A 12,468-nucleotide genomic window follows, 5' to 3' on the forward strand; every position below is an offset into this window, starting at 1 on the left:
CCTCAAACATATGGGATTATCAATTTACTTTGCTTATTAAAAGGCTTAAGTAATTTTCTTCATTGGATTAATTGGTGAAAGCAGCTTAAAACTGTTCTTCAAAGTTGAATTTCCAAAGTGAAATTCCCATTCCACAAAAGCTTGCGTTGTATGTCGTTCATACAGATCAAATCATTACACAGTGCACTGAAGCAGAACAAGATAAAACAATAACAGAATGCAGAATAGAGGGTAACAGAGAAAGTGTGGTGCAGGTAAGCAATAACGTGCAAGATCATAATGAGGTGGATTGAGAGTTCAAGAATCCATCTTATTGTTGGAGTCCCTTTTATTCTTGGACAGTCTGTTTTATAAGTGATTTGGTCATGGCACTATTGTTGATAAGCCTACTAACACAACATTAAAAGTCACATGAATAATTGAAGAGCAACTGAATGCTTACAAGTGTACCCAAACAGAACTTCTAAATCAGGAAGTAGTAACAGTAAACATTGTCTGATTGACTTAGGGAAGGAAATTTGAAATGGGCTGCTGTGAATTAGACATTTTTCTCTGCAAGATACAGTGGCATGCAAAAGTTTGGGCACCCCTGGTCAAAATTTCTGTTACTGTGAATAGCTAAGCGAGTAAAAGATGACCTGATTTCCGAAAGGCATAAAGTTAAAATTGACACATTTCTTTAATATTTTAAGCAAGATTACTTTTTTATTTCCATCTTTTACAATTTCAAAATAACAAAAAAGGAAAAGGGCCCAAAGCAAAAGTTTGGGCACCCCGCATGGTCAGTATTTAGTAACACCCACTTTGGCAAGTATCACAGCTTGTAAGTGCTTTCTGTAGCCAGCTAAGAGTCTTTCAATTCTTGTTTGGGGGATTTTCGCCCATTCTTCCTTGCAAAAAGCTAGTTCTGTGAGATTCTTGGCCATCTTGCATGCACTGCTCTTCTAAGGTCTATCCACAGATTTTCGATGATATTTAGGTCGGGGGACTGTAAGGGCCACGGCAAAACCTTCAGCTTGCGCCTCTTGAGGTTGTCCATTGTGGATTTTGAGGTGTGTTTAGGATCATTATCCTGTTGTAGAAACCATCCACTTTTCATCTTCAGCTTTTTTTTTTATACAGACGGTGTGATGTTTGCTTCCAGAATTTCCTGGTATTTAATTGAATTCATTCTTCCCTCTACCAGTGAAATGTTCCCTGTGCCACTGGCTGCAACACAAGCCCAAAGCATGATCAATCCACCCCCACGCTTAACAGTTGGAGAGGTGTTCTTTTCATGAAATTCTGCACCCTTTTTTCTCCAAACATACCTTTGCTCATTGTGGCCAAACAGTTCTATTTTAACTTCATCAGTCCACAGGACTTGTTTCCAAAATGCATCAGGCTTGTTTAGATGCTCTTTTACAAACTTCTGATGCTGAATTTTGTGGTGAGGACGCAGGAAAGGTTTTCTTTTTTTTTTAAATTTTTCTTATTGAATTTTCAAATAGGTTACAGAAGGGAAAAAAAATAGTTAAAAAAATTATCAACCCTTCCCCCCTCCCCCCTAACATATCCCTGTAGAAAGAGAAAAAAAAGAAGAAAAAAGAAAGAAAGGAAGAATGCCTGGATGTCGGAAGATCCCCACACGCTCCATGGAGTTCATAATAGCTTTAGTATATATATTTATTTCTTTCCCCAGATAACCAATAATTTTACCTTCGGAGCACCTATATATTTAATCCTGTCTTTTGTAAATAAGGGCACCAAATTTTCAGAAATATTTCATATTTCTCTCTTAAATTATAAGTAATTTTTTCAAGTGGAATGCAGCTAAAAATTTCATTCTTCCAACGATCTATACTTAAGTATGAATCCGATTTCCAAGTAACTGCAATAGCCTTTTTGGCTACTGCCAATGCAATTTTTATGAATTCTTTCTGATATTTATTCAGTTAGGATTTCGGTTTTATCCCTTCAATATCGCCTAGTAAAAATAATGTTGGATATGTGGAAGTTGTGTTCCAATAATTTGTTCCAATAAAATTCTTAAATTTGTCCAAAAAGGTTGAATTTTAAAACAAGACCAAGTAGAGTGTAAAAAAGTACCAATTTCTTGATTACATCGGAAACATTGATCAGATAAATTTGGGTTTAATTTATTTATTTTTTTGTGGTGTAATATATAATTGATGTAAAAAATTATATTGCACTAATCTTAACCGGACATTTGTTGTATTTGTCATACCGTCAAGACATAGTCTTGACCAACTTGTTTCTTCAATTTTAATATTCAAATCAGTTTCCCATTTTTGTCTTGACTTAAGAATTCCTTGTTTAATTGCCTGTTTTTGAATCAAACTATACATACAAGAAATAATTTTTTTAATTTTTCCTTTTTGAATTAAAGTTTCTATTTCATTAGGTTTCGGCAGTAACATTGTTTGACCCAATTTATCTCTTAAATAAGCCCTTAATTGGAAATAACAAAAAAGAGTGTTGTTTGATATTTTGTATTCATTCTTTAATTGATCAAATGACATTAATATACCTCCTTCAAAACAATCTCCTATATATCTAATCCCTTTTTGAAACCAATTGTATAAAAGTTGGTTATCCATTGTTAAAGGAATAAGTTTATTTTGAATTAAAGGTCTCTTTGCTAATAAAGATTTCTTTATCTCATCATCAACATTTATCTTATCCCATAAATCAACAAAATCTTCTGGTATATTTTCTCCTAATTTATCTAATTCTATTCTAATCCATGCCGGTTTAACTTCATCAAAAAAAGATGCAATAAATCTAAGTTGATCTGCTTTATAATAATTCTTAAAGTTTGGAAGTTGTAACCCTCCTAGGTCAAATTTCCATGTCAATTTTTCCAACGATATTCTTGACATCTTACCTTTCCAAAGGAACTTCCTCACACATTTATTTAACGCTTGAAAAAACTTCTGCAGTAATTGTATTGGTAGTGTTTGGAATAAATGTTGTAATCTAGGGAATATATTCATTTTTACAGCATTTACTCTGCCTACTAATGTTATTGGTAACGTCATCCATTTATCAAGATCATCTTGAATTTTTTTCAATAATGGTAAATAATTTAACTTATATAATTATCAACTCTTATACCTAAATATTTTATACCATTTATCAGCCATCTAAATGGAGTTATTAGTCGACATTGACTATAATCTCCTTTAGTAAGGGGTAGAATTTCACTTTTATCCCAATTTATTTTGTAGCCTGATATTTTCCCATATTCTTCCAATGTAGAAGATAATTTATGCAGCGAATACAATGGGTTTGTTAAATAAAGCAAAACATCGTCAGCAAATAAATTAATCTTATTCTTCCTGGTTAACTCTGAAACCCATAGTATCTGGATCCGTTCTAATTAATTCAGCTAATGGTTCTATCGCCAACGCAAATAAAGCAGGTGATAATGGACAACCTTGTCTAGTTGACCCTGTTAACTGAAATGATGTTGAAATTTGACCATTTGTCACTACTTTAGCTTTGGGATTAGTATTTAAAGTTTTAATCCATTTTATAAAAGATACTCCGAATCCATATTTTTCCAATACCTTAAATAAAAAATCCCATTCCAATCTATCAAATGCTTTTTCTGCATCTAAGGCAACTGCCACACTCATTTCCTCCCTCTTTTGTGCCAAAGGAATTACGCTAAGTAACTGAATTACATTATCTGCCGATTGTCCATTTTTGATAAATCCTGTTTGATCCATATGTATTAATTTTGGTAAGTATTTAGATAATCTATTAGATAAAATTTTTGCTATTTTATAGTCAGTATTCAACAACGAAATAGGTCTATATGACGTTGGTTTTAAAAGATCTCTATCTTTTTTTGGCAATACTATTAAAATAGCTGTCGAAAAAGATTCTGGAAGTTTATGCGTTCTTTCCGCTTGGTATATTAACTCCATAAAAGGAGGAATTAGTAAATCTTTAAACTTTTTATAAAATTCAGGCGGAAAACCATCTTCTGCTGGGGATTTATTACTCTGAAGTGATCCTAGAGCTTCTTCGACCTCTTTTAATGTAAAAGGCATATCTAATCCCTTCTGTTCTTCCGAATTCAATTTTGGAAGAGTTATTTGTGATAAAAACCTTTCTATCTCGACATTATCATTCTGTGATTCTGATTGATACAGTTCAGAATAAAAATTCTTAAAAGTTTCATTAATTTCTAAAGGTTTATAAGTAATTTTATTTTCACTTGTTCTAATTGCATTTATTGTTTTGGAAATCTGGTCTGTTTTTAACTGCCAAGCAAGAATCTTGTGTGATCTTTCACCTAGTTCATAATATCTCTGTTTAGTTCTCATAATTGCTTTTTCTGTTCGATATGTCTGAAGTGTATTATATTGTAACTTCTTGTTAACAAGTTGTCTTTGTTTTTCTTCTGTCATATATCTTTGAGATTCTTTTTCTAATTTTGTAATCTCTTTTTCCAATTGATCTATTTCTACCATATATTCCTTCTTAATTTTAGAAGTATAACTTATTATCTGGCCTCTCAAATATGTCTTTATCGCTTCCCATAATATAAATTTATCATCAACTGAATGCGAGTTTGTATCTAAAAAAAACTGAATCTGCTTTTTCATGAAATCACAAAAATCTTGACGTTTTAATAATATTGAATTAAATCTCCATCTGTAAATCAATTCCTCTTTATCCATCATTATCATTGTCATTGTCAAGGGGGAATGATCTGACAATATTCTTGCTTTATATTCCATATTTTCCACTCTGTCTTGAATATTCATTGATAATAGGAAAAAATCTATTCTTGAATAAGTTTTATGTCTATTTGAATAAAATGAGTAATCTCTTTCTTTTGGATTAATTCTTCTCCATATATCAATCAAATTTAAATCTTTCATCAATGATAAAGTTAATTTTGCTACTTTTGATTTTGTAACAACCTTTGTTGATCTATCTAAAACTGGGTCTAGACAAAAATTAAAGTATCCACCTATTAATATTTTGTCATGTGCGTCAGCCAAATTCAAAAAGGCCTCTTGTATAAATTTTACATCATTTTCATTTGGTGCATAAATATTTATAAGAGTCCATAGTTCTGAAAAAATTTGACAATGTATAATTACATATCTCCCCGCAGAAGCAATTAATACATTTTGTATTTTAATTGGTAAAGTTTTATTAATCAAAATTGCAACTCCCCTCACCTTTGAATTAAATGAAACTGCAATAACATTTCCGACCCAATCTCTTTTTAATTTCTGATGTTCTATATCTGTTAAGTGTGTTTCTTGTAAAAAAAAAGCTATATCTATTTTCATTTTCTTAATGTATGTTAAAATTCTTTTTCTTTTTACCGGTCCATTAAGCCTATTAACATTAAAACTTTAAAAATTCAGTAAATTAGTCATTATTTTTAACAGGGTTACTCCAATCTATAGTAATACCTAACCTTTCAATTTTTGTAGTACCTTGGGGAATCTTTTTAAAATTCTCCATGTTGCTATGTGTCTCACCCCCCCCCCCGATTCTCCAAAGAAAGATAAAAGAAAAATAGATTATAAAGAAAAAAATAACAAAATACCACCCTACTAATGTTGTGAATAAAAAAAACACATTACCCCCCCCCCTCCGTTGTGTGGGTCATCGCAATCGCCATGATTACACACGTGAGTCCCGCAGCAATCGATCCGAAGTTCCCCCAGCTCCCCGTAACATAAAAAAGTATATATAAGAAAGGAAAAAATATCACTACTCTCGATTAATATTTCGCAAATTTTTACCTTTCTCCCCCTGTATCATATAATTAAGAATATATTTAAATATTCTTCTGTCCTTAAACATCCATCAACTCCATTCACTGTCCCTGTCTTCATCTTTAATCCGTTTCACTTTTAAATCTTTGGCTGTGGTTAGCGAATATTTGGGAGTTCTTGTGCAAATTCTTCCGCATCCCGATAATCAGTAAAAAAAATCTTCTTTTTCCGTCATCTAAAAAAATTATCAGGGTTGCCGGGTGGCGCAACATAAATTTATAACCTTTTTCCCATAAAACTTTTTTCGCTGGGTTAAATTCCTTCTTTCTCTTCAAAAGGTCATAACTTATATCAGGATAGAAAAGAACTGCTTTCCCTTCTATCATCAATGGCCCGTTTCTCTTTTTGGCACATTGGGCAGCCGTCTTCAGGATCTTTTCTTTATCTTGATATCTTAAGCATTTTATCAAGATTGATCGTGGGTTTTGATCAACTTGAGGTCTTGGTCTTAAGGCTCTGTGAGCCCTTTCAATTTCAATTAACTGGGTTCCTTCTTCCATTTCCAAAATTTCCGGAATCCATTTTTGAAAAAAATTTATTGGATCCTCTCCCTCTATATCTTCAAGTCCAACAATCTTAATATTATTTCGTCTGCTAAAATTTTCAAGTACATCCACTTTTTCCAACAACCATTTTCTTTCTGATGTCCAGGCAGAAATATTATCTTCCATTTTATTCACTCTATCAATGGTGTCTCCGGTTGTTTCTTCCAAGTTTTTAATTTTCTTGTCCATTTTGTCCTGTCTTTTCATCATTTTATCAAACATAATCTTCATATTGTTAATATCTTTTTTTATTACTTTTAATGCTTTTAATTTATGCATTATTTGCACCAAAGTTTTTTTTATGTCTCCAATATCACCTCCAATCTCTTCCTGTTGCTCTTCTTTGTCTCTTCATCTTTGTCTGATTTATCCAGAGAATCTGATTCCACCTCATATTCACTTTCACTTTCAGTTCCGATCATAGCTGGGATTTGTAGTTTGGGTTGCTCGTGTTTGCGCATGCCCCTTCCTTCACGCATACGCAATTCCTGTTGCTCTTTTTTTTTTGGAAACGGTTGATGTTGCCACAGTTTCCTGTTCTGTATCGCCGGAGGTAAATTGCACTTGAGCCCGAGGCTCTTTCATGGCGGCCGGCCTTGATTCTTTTCCAACTTGTGTTATCTTCAAAGTAGTAGTTTTCTTCTGCTTCTGTTTAGGAGGCATATCTTAAGACAATCCTGAGTAGTTTATAAGTAGTTTTTAAAAGGTATTTACTAACTTTTCTTCACTTAAACATTATTTTACTGGTTTTTTAACGGGAGAGCTGGATTTCTACGTCTCGATCCTATGTCATCACGTGACGTCCCCAGGAAAGGTTTTCTTCTGATGACTCTTCCATCAAGGTCATATTTGTGCAGGTGTTACTGCACAGTAGAACAGTGCACCACCAGTGCACGGAGTCTGCTAAATCTTCCTGAAGGTCTTTTGCAGTCAAACAGGGTTTTGATTTGCCTTTCTAGCAATCCTACAAGCAGTCTTCTTGGAAAGTTTTCTTGGTCTTCCAGACCTCAACTTGACCTCCACCATTCCTGTTAACTGCCATTTCTTAAGTATATTACGAACTGAGGAAACAGCTACCTGAAAACGCTTTGCTATCTTCTTATAGCCTTCTACGAGTCTGTAGTGGCCAGTGTTATCATGTTTGCTGTTGTGTGCTGGGGCAGCAGGCTGAGGGTAGCAGACACCAACAGAATAAACAAACTCATTCGTAACGCCAGTGATGTTGTGGGGGTGGAACTGGACTCTCTGATGGTGGTGTCTGAAAAGAGGATGCTGTCCAAGTTGCATGCCATCTTGGACAATGTCTCCCATCCACTCCATAATTAAATGGTTAGGCACAGGAGTTCATTCAGCCAGAGACTCATTCCATTGAGCGTCATAGGAAGTCATTCTTGCCTGTGGCCATCAAACTTTACAACTCCTCCCTCGGAGTGTCAGACACCCTGAGCCAATAGGCTGGTCCTGGACTTATTTCCACTTGGCCAGAGGTCTCAAGATGGCGCTCATGGAGTAAACCGCACTTAGGCTTTGCTCCAAAACTTTTACGTTTTTTAGCCTATAAACACCCCTTAAACTTATTCTAAAGGGGTTTAAATATACTGAATTCTTCTTTTTAAACTATTTGAATTATTCTCAACTTGCTGAAATGTCTAAAGTAAAAGAACCGAAACAGTCGAAAGATTTGGTACCTTTAGAAGCAGTTGCGAAGATTGTGGAAACTAAATTTGAAGAGATGCAGGAAAAATTATTCCTAAGGCTTTCGAAGTATGACGATCGTTTGAAATCACTCGAAGAAAAGTTTTTGGAACTTTCACTGGAATCACAAAAACAACAGGCAAGCATTTTGGCTCTTGAAGAAGCCGCTCGTAAGAAAGATCGTATGATTGAAAAGATACAAGAAGAGCAAACCTCGACTTCTCAACAGATGGATCGTTATAAAGTTAAAATTACGGATTTGGAAAATCGCTCTCGAAGGCAAAATCTCCGGTTAATTGGGATCCCGGAAGGATTTGAAAGCGGTGATCTTACCGTTTTCTTCTCTAAATTTCTAGTGGATGTCCTGGGCAAAGAGGTCCTGGATCCCCCCCCAATAATCGATCGAGCACATCGGGTAACAAGATTTTATGCAAGTTCAAGTTCGAAACCGCGGCACATAATTTTGAGGATTCACTATCCTCATATCAAAGATCGCTTGATCCGTCTGGCTCGTAAAAAAGGTATGATTATCCATCAAAATTTCAAGTTTCGTATCTTGGAAGACTATAGCCCAGAAGTATTACGGGCTAGGCTGGCTTTCAGATCGGTTATGTCGAATTTTCACCAGAAAGGCTACAAGCAAGCGCTGTTATTCCCAGCACATCTGAGAGTCGCCCTGGATGATGGAACTGTTCGGCTGTTTAAATCGCCTGCGGATGCTCAAGGTTTCCTGGATCAATGACATACTATTGGGCTGATCAATGTAATTTAGCCTATAAATTTGGATCTATTATGGTTTGATATATGGGTCCTTTTTTTTTATATGGCTTGCATATACTTTTTATATACGATTAAAGCTTTTTTTCCCTGCTAGGTTTATGCCGATTTTATAGTTTTTCATATTATTAATCTATTTGCGTTGAAAATGACCGATTAGGGTTTCTCTTTTGTTTTTCTTTTTTTTAAAATAAAAAACGATATACGCTTTCCTTTATACTTTTAACATCTGAATATTAAAACTGGGAAAAAAAAATGGCGTTTCTTCTTCCCGACTGACTCCAGTGTTTGGAGCGTCATAACTGTTTTGATGTATTTGAAAGTTTGAAACTTTTATTTATTGTTTTAATTCTTTTCTTTTAACTTTTTTGTTTATATACATTTATAACACTAATTTTATATCTTAACTTTTGTAGTATTACCCTTTTTATAATGTGGGTTGTGTGTATTTTCTTAACTCTATTACGTTCGAGTTGCCGTCTTGAGACATGGGGGTAGTTTTAGTATTAGCTTGCTCGCTTGCCTTTTTTGGCTTTTTTCTTGGGGTTTCAAGGGTGGTGGGAGGGGGATTTTTCTTTCTTTTTTTGTTTTTTGCTTGCTTTTTGCTTAGTTTTATTTTTTGGGCGTATATGAAACTACAAAAATGGCTGCAGTGCTATGACTTCCGGTTTCCTTTTGAACTTACTTCCTTCTTCCGGGTTCATGAGTTCACTTTTCTTTCGAACTTATGTATTAACTATAATATATACTGTCATGATGGTTAAGACTATTAATTTCGTTTCTTGGAATACTAATGGTTTAAATCATCCGATCAAACGGAAAAAAGTATTCAATGTATTCCATAGAATGAATGCTAATGTTATCTTTATACAAGAGACTCATGTAAGGAAGATGGATAGTCAGCGCTTGTTTAGGTTCTGGAAGGGCCAACAGTACCACTCAAATGTGCAAGCTAAAGTGAGAGGTGTGTCTATTTTTATAGACTCATCTACTGCTTTTATACATCATGAAACAATTTCAGATCCGCACGGTAGATTTTTGCTTATTACTGGTTTACTTTGTAATCAAAAAGTTCTTCTAGTTAATGTTTATGCTCCAAATACTGATTGTCCTGAGTTTTTTAAATGTCTATTTACATCCTTTCCCAATCTGAATCAATATAGATTGATAATGGGCGGAGATTTTAATTGTTGCTTAAACCCTGTGATGGATAGGTCCAAGCCCATTCAAATTTTGCCGAACAAATCGGCTTCTCTTATTAATTCCTTTATGGTTGATTCAGCTATTTGTGAGATTTGGCGTTTTTTACACCCTAATGACAAAGAGTTCTCATACTTTTCCCATGTCTATCATAGTTATTCAAGAATTGATTACTTTTTCATTGATCAGCATTTACTCACAGATGTCATGGATTGTAAATATGACTCAATTACCATATCTGATCATGCACCTTTGAAGTTATCTATTAAGGTGACGGATTCATATACTAGTACGAAAAGTTGGAGGCTTAATCCTGTTCTTTTGCAGGACTCTGACTTTATTAGCTTTATTAAACAGCAAATTGATTTGTTTTTCTCAATAAATTCTACAGCAGAGATCTCTAGTGGAATTTTATGGGATACTTTTAAGGCATATATTCGTGGACAGATTATTTCATATTCTGCTGGAGTTAGGAAACGAACTAATTCCAAAATATTAACATTAGTTGATAAAATTAAGGCAATTGATAAGATCTACTCATCAACTCCTAGTAAAGAACTTTATAAAGAAAGAGTGGAACTCCAAATGGAACATAGTTTACTATTAACCTCCTCGATTGAAAGTCAGTTAATTAAATCGAAGGCTCAATTTTATACATATGGAGATAAGTCAGGTAAACTACTAGCTAATCAATTGAAAATTGCTTCAGATAAGCGACAAATTACTAGGATTCGTAAACAAGATGGTACTTTGACGATTGACCATAAAGAGATAAATAAAGCCTTCCAAGATTTTTATAATTCCTTATATCAATCAGAATGTACTAAGGACTCTTCTATTATGAATGAATTTTTAGGGAAATTGAATATTCCAAAAGTAACTGTTGAAGATAACGTATTTTTGGATACACCTATTACCGAGTCTGAAATAGAAAAGGCTATTTTTTCAATGAACTCGGGTAAAGCTTCAGGTCCAGATGGTTTTTCCGTAGAATTTTTTAAATCCTTTTCTTCTATACTTTCTTCTTGGCTTTGTAAAATTTTTAAAGATGCATTAAGTATAGGTAAACTACCACAATCTTTTTATGAAGCTTCTATTTCTTTAATTCTTAAAAAAGATAAAGACCCGACTGAATGTGCATCCTATCGTCCTATATCTTTGCTGAATACGGATTTTAAGATTTTTAGTAAAATTTTAGCTATTAGATTAGAAAATATATTACCTCGGATTATTTCTGAGGATCAGACCGGATTTATTAAAAATCGCTATTCATCTTTTAACATTAGAAAATTAATTAACATTGCTTATACCTCTACATCTAAAATCCCTGAATGTATTATCTCTTTGGATGCCGAAAAAGCATTTGATAGAGTCGAATGGTCATATTTATTCAATACATTGCAACATTTTAATTTTGGATCAAAATTTATATCATGGATTAAGTTAATATATCATAAACCTTTAGCTTCGGTTTTTACCAATAATCAAAAATCTCCTTTCTTTCAATTATTTCGCGGTACAAGACAAGGTTGTCCTTTGAGCCCTTTATTATTTGATATTGCTTTAGAACCTTTGGCTATAGCTATTCGTGAATCACCCAATATTTTAGGCATTACCCGTGGAGAGACGATGTATAAGGTATCATTATATGCGGACGATTTATTATTATATATATCTGATCCTGAAAAATCTATTCCTGCTATTTCTTCTTTACTTGCTCAATTTAGTAATTTTTCTGGTTATAAATTGAATTTTAATAAGAGTGAACTTTTTCCATTAAATATGTATATTCCAATTTATAATCATGTACCATATAGAATCGTTACAGATTATTTTACCTATTTAGGTATTAAAATTACTAAAAAACATAAAGATTTGTTTAAAACTAATTTTTTCCCCTTAATAGATCAAATTAAGCAACTTGCTAATAGATGGTCCCCACTTTCTTTGTCTTTGGTAGGCAGAATTAATGCCATTAAGATGATGATATTACCTAAATTTCTATATTTATTTCAAGCATTACCAATTTTTATTCCTAAATCTTTTTTTGATATGGTTGACTCTAAAATATCTTCCTATTTGTGGCAGAACAAAAATCCTAGATTAGGTAAAAAATATTTACAGAAGTCAAAGAAAGAAGGCGGCTTGGCTTTACCAAACCTAAGATTTTACTACTGGGCAGTTAATATACGGTATTTGATATTTTGGACACAAGAATTGACTACAGTAGCTGGCCCACAATGGGTAAATTTAGAATGTAAATCTGTGCAAGATTTCTCATTGATCTCAATTTTAGGATCTTCACTTCCTTTTTCGTTACTCAAAATTAATAAACAGATAACTAATCCCATAGTTAAGTATACATTACGAATCTGGTTTCAATTTCGTAAATCTTTTGGCTTGAATAAGTTTATACTGTCAAGTCCTATAATATCTAA

The 12,468-nt window shown here is 33.4% G+C and overlaps 1 protein-coding gene and 1 long non-coding RNA gene across 7 annotated transcripts in view; one reads left to right on the top strand and one right to left on the bottom strand.

Moving 5' to 3' along the window:
* Window positions 1-12,468, top strand: part of LOC140730341 (uncharacterized) — a 137,542-nt gene that overhangs the window by 22,657 nt on the left and 102,417 nt on the right. The gene's annotated exons all lie outside the window — the stretch shown is intronic.
* LOC140730340 (forkhead box protein N2-like) overlaps window positions 1-12,468 on the bottom strand; it is a 63,184-nt gene that overhangs the window by 6,266 nt on the left and 44,450 nt on the right. The window lies entirely within an intron of this gene.

The sequence above is a fragment of the Hemitrygon akajei genome, chromosome 7 (assembly GCF_048418815.1).
Source record: "Hemitrygon akajei chromosome 7, sHemAka1.3, whole genome shotgun sequence".
In the NCBI taxonomy this organism is placed as follows: Eukaryota; Metazoa; Chordata; class Chondrichthyes; order Myliobatiformes; family Dasyatidae; genus Hemitrygon; species Hemitrygon akajei.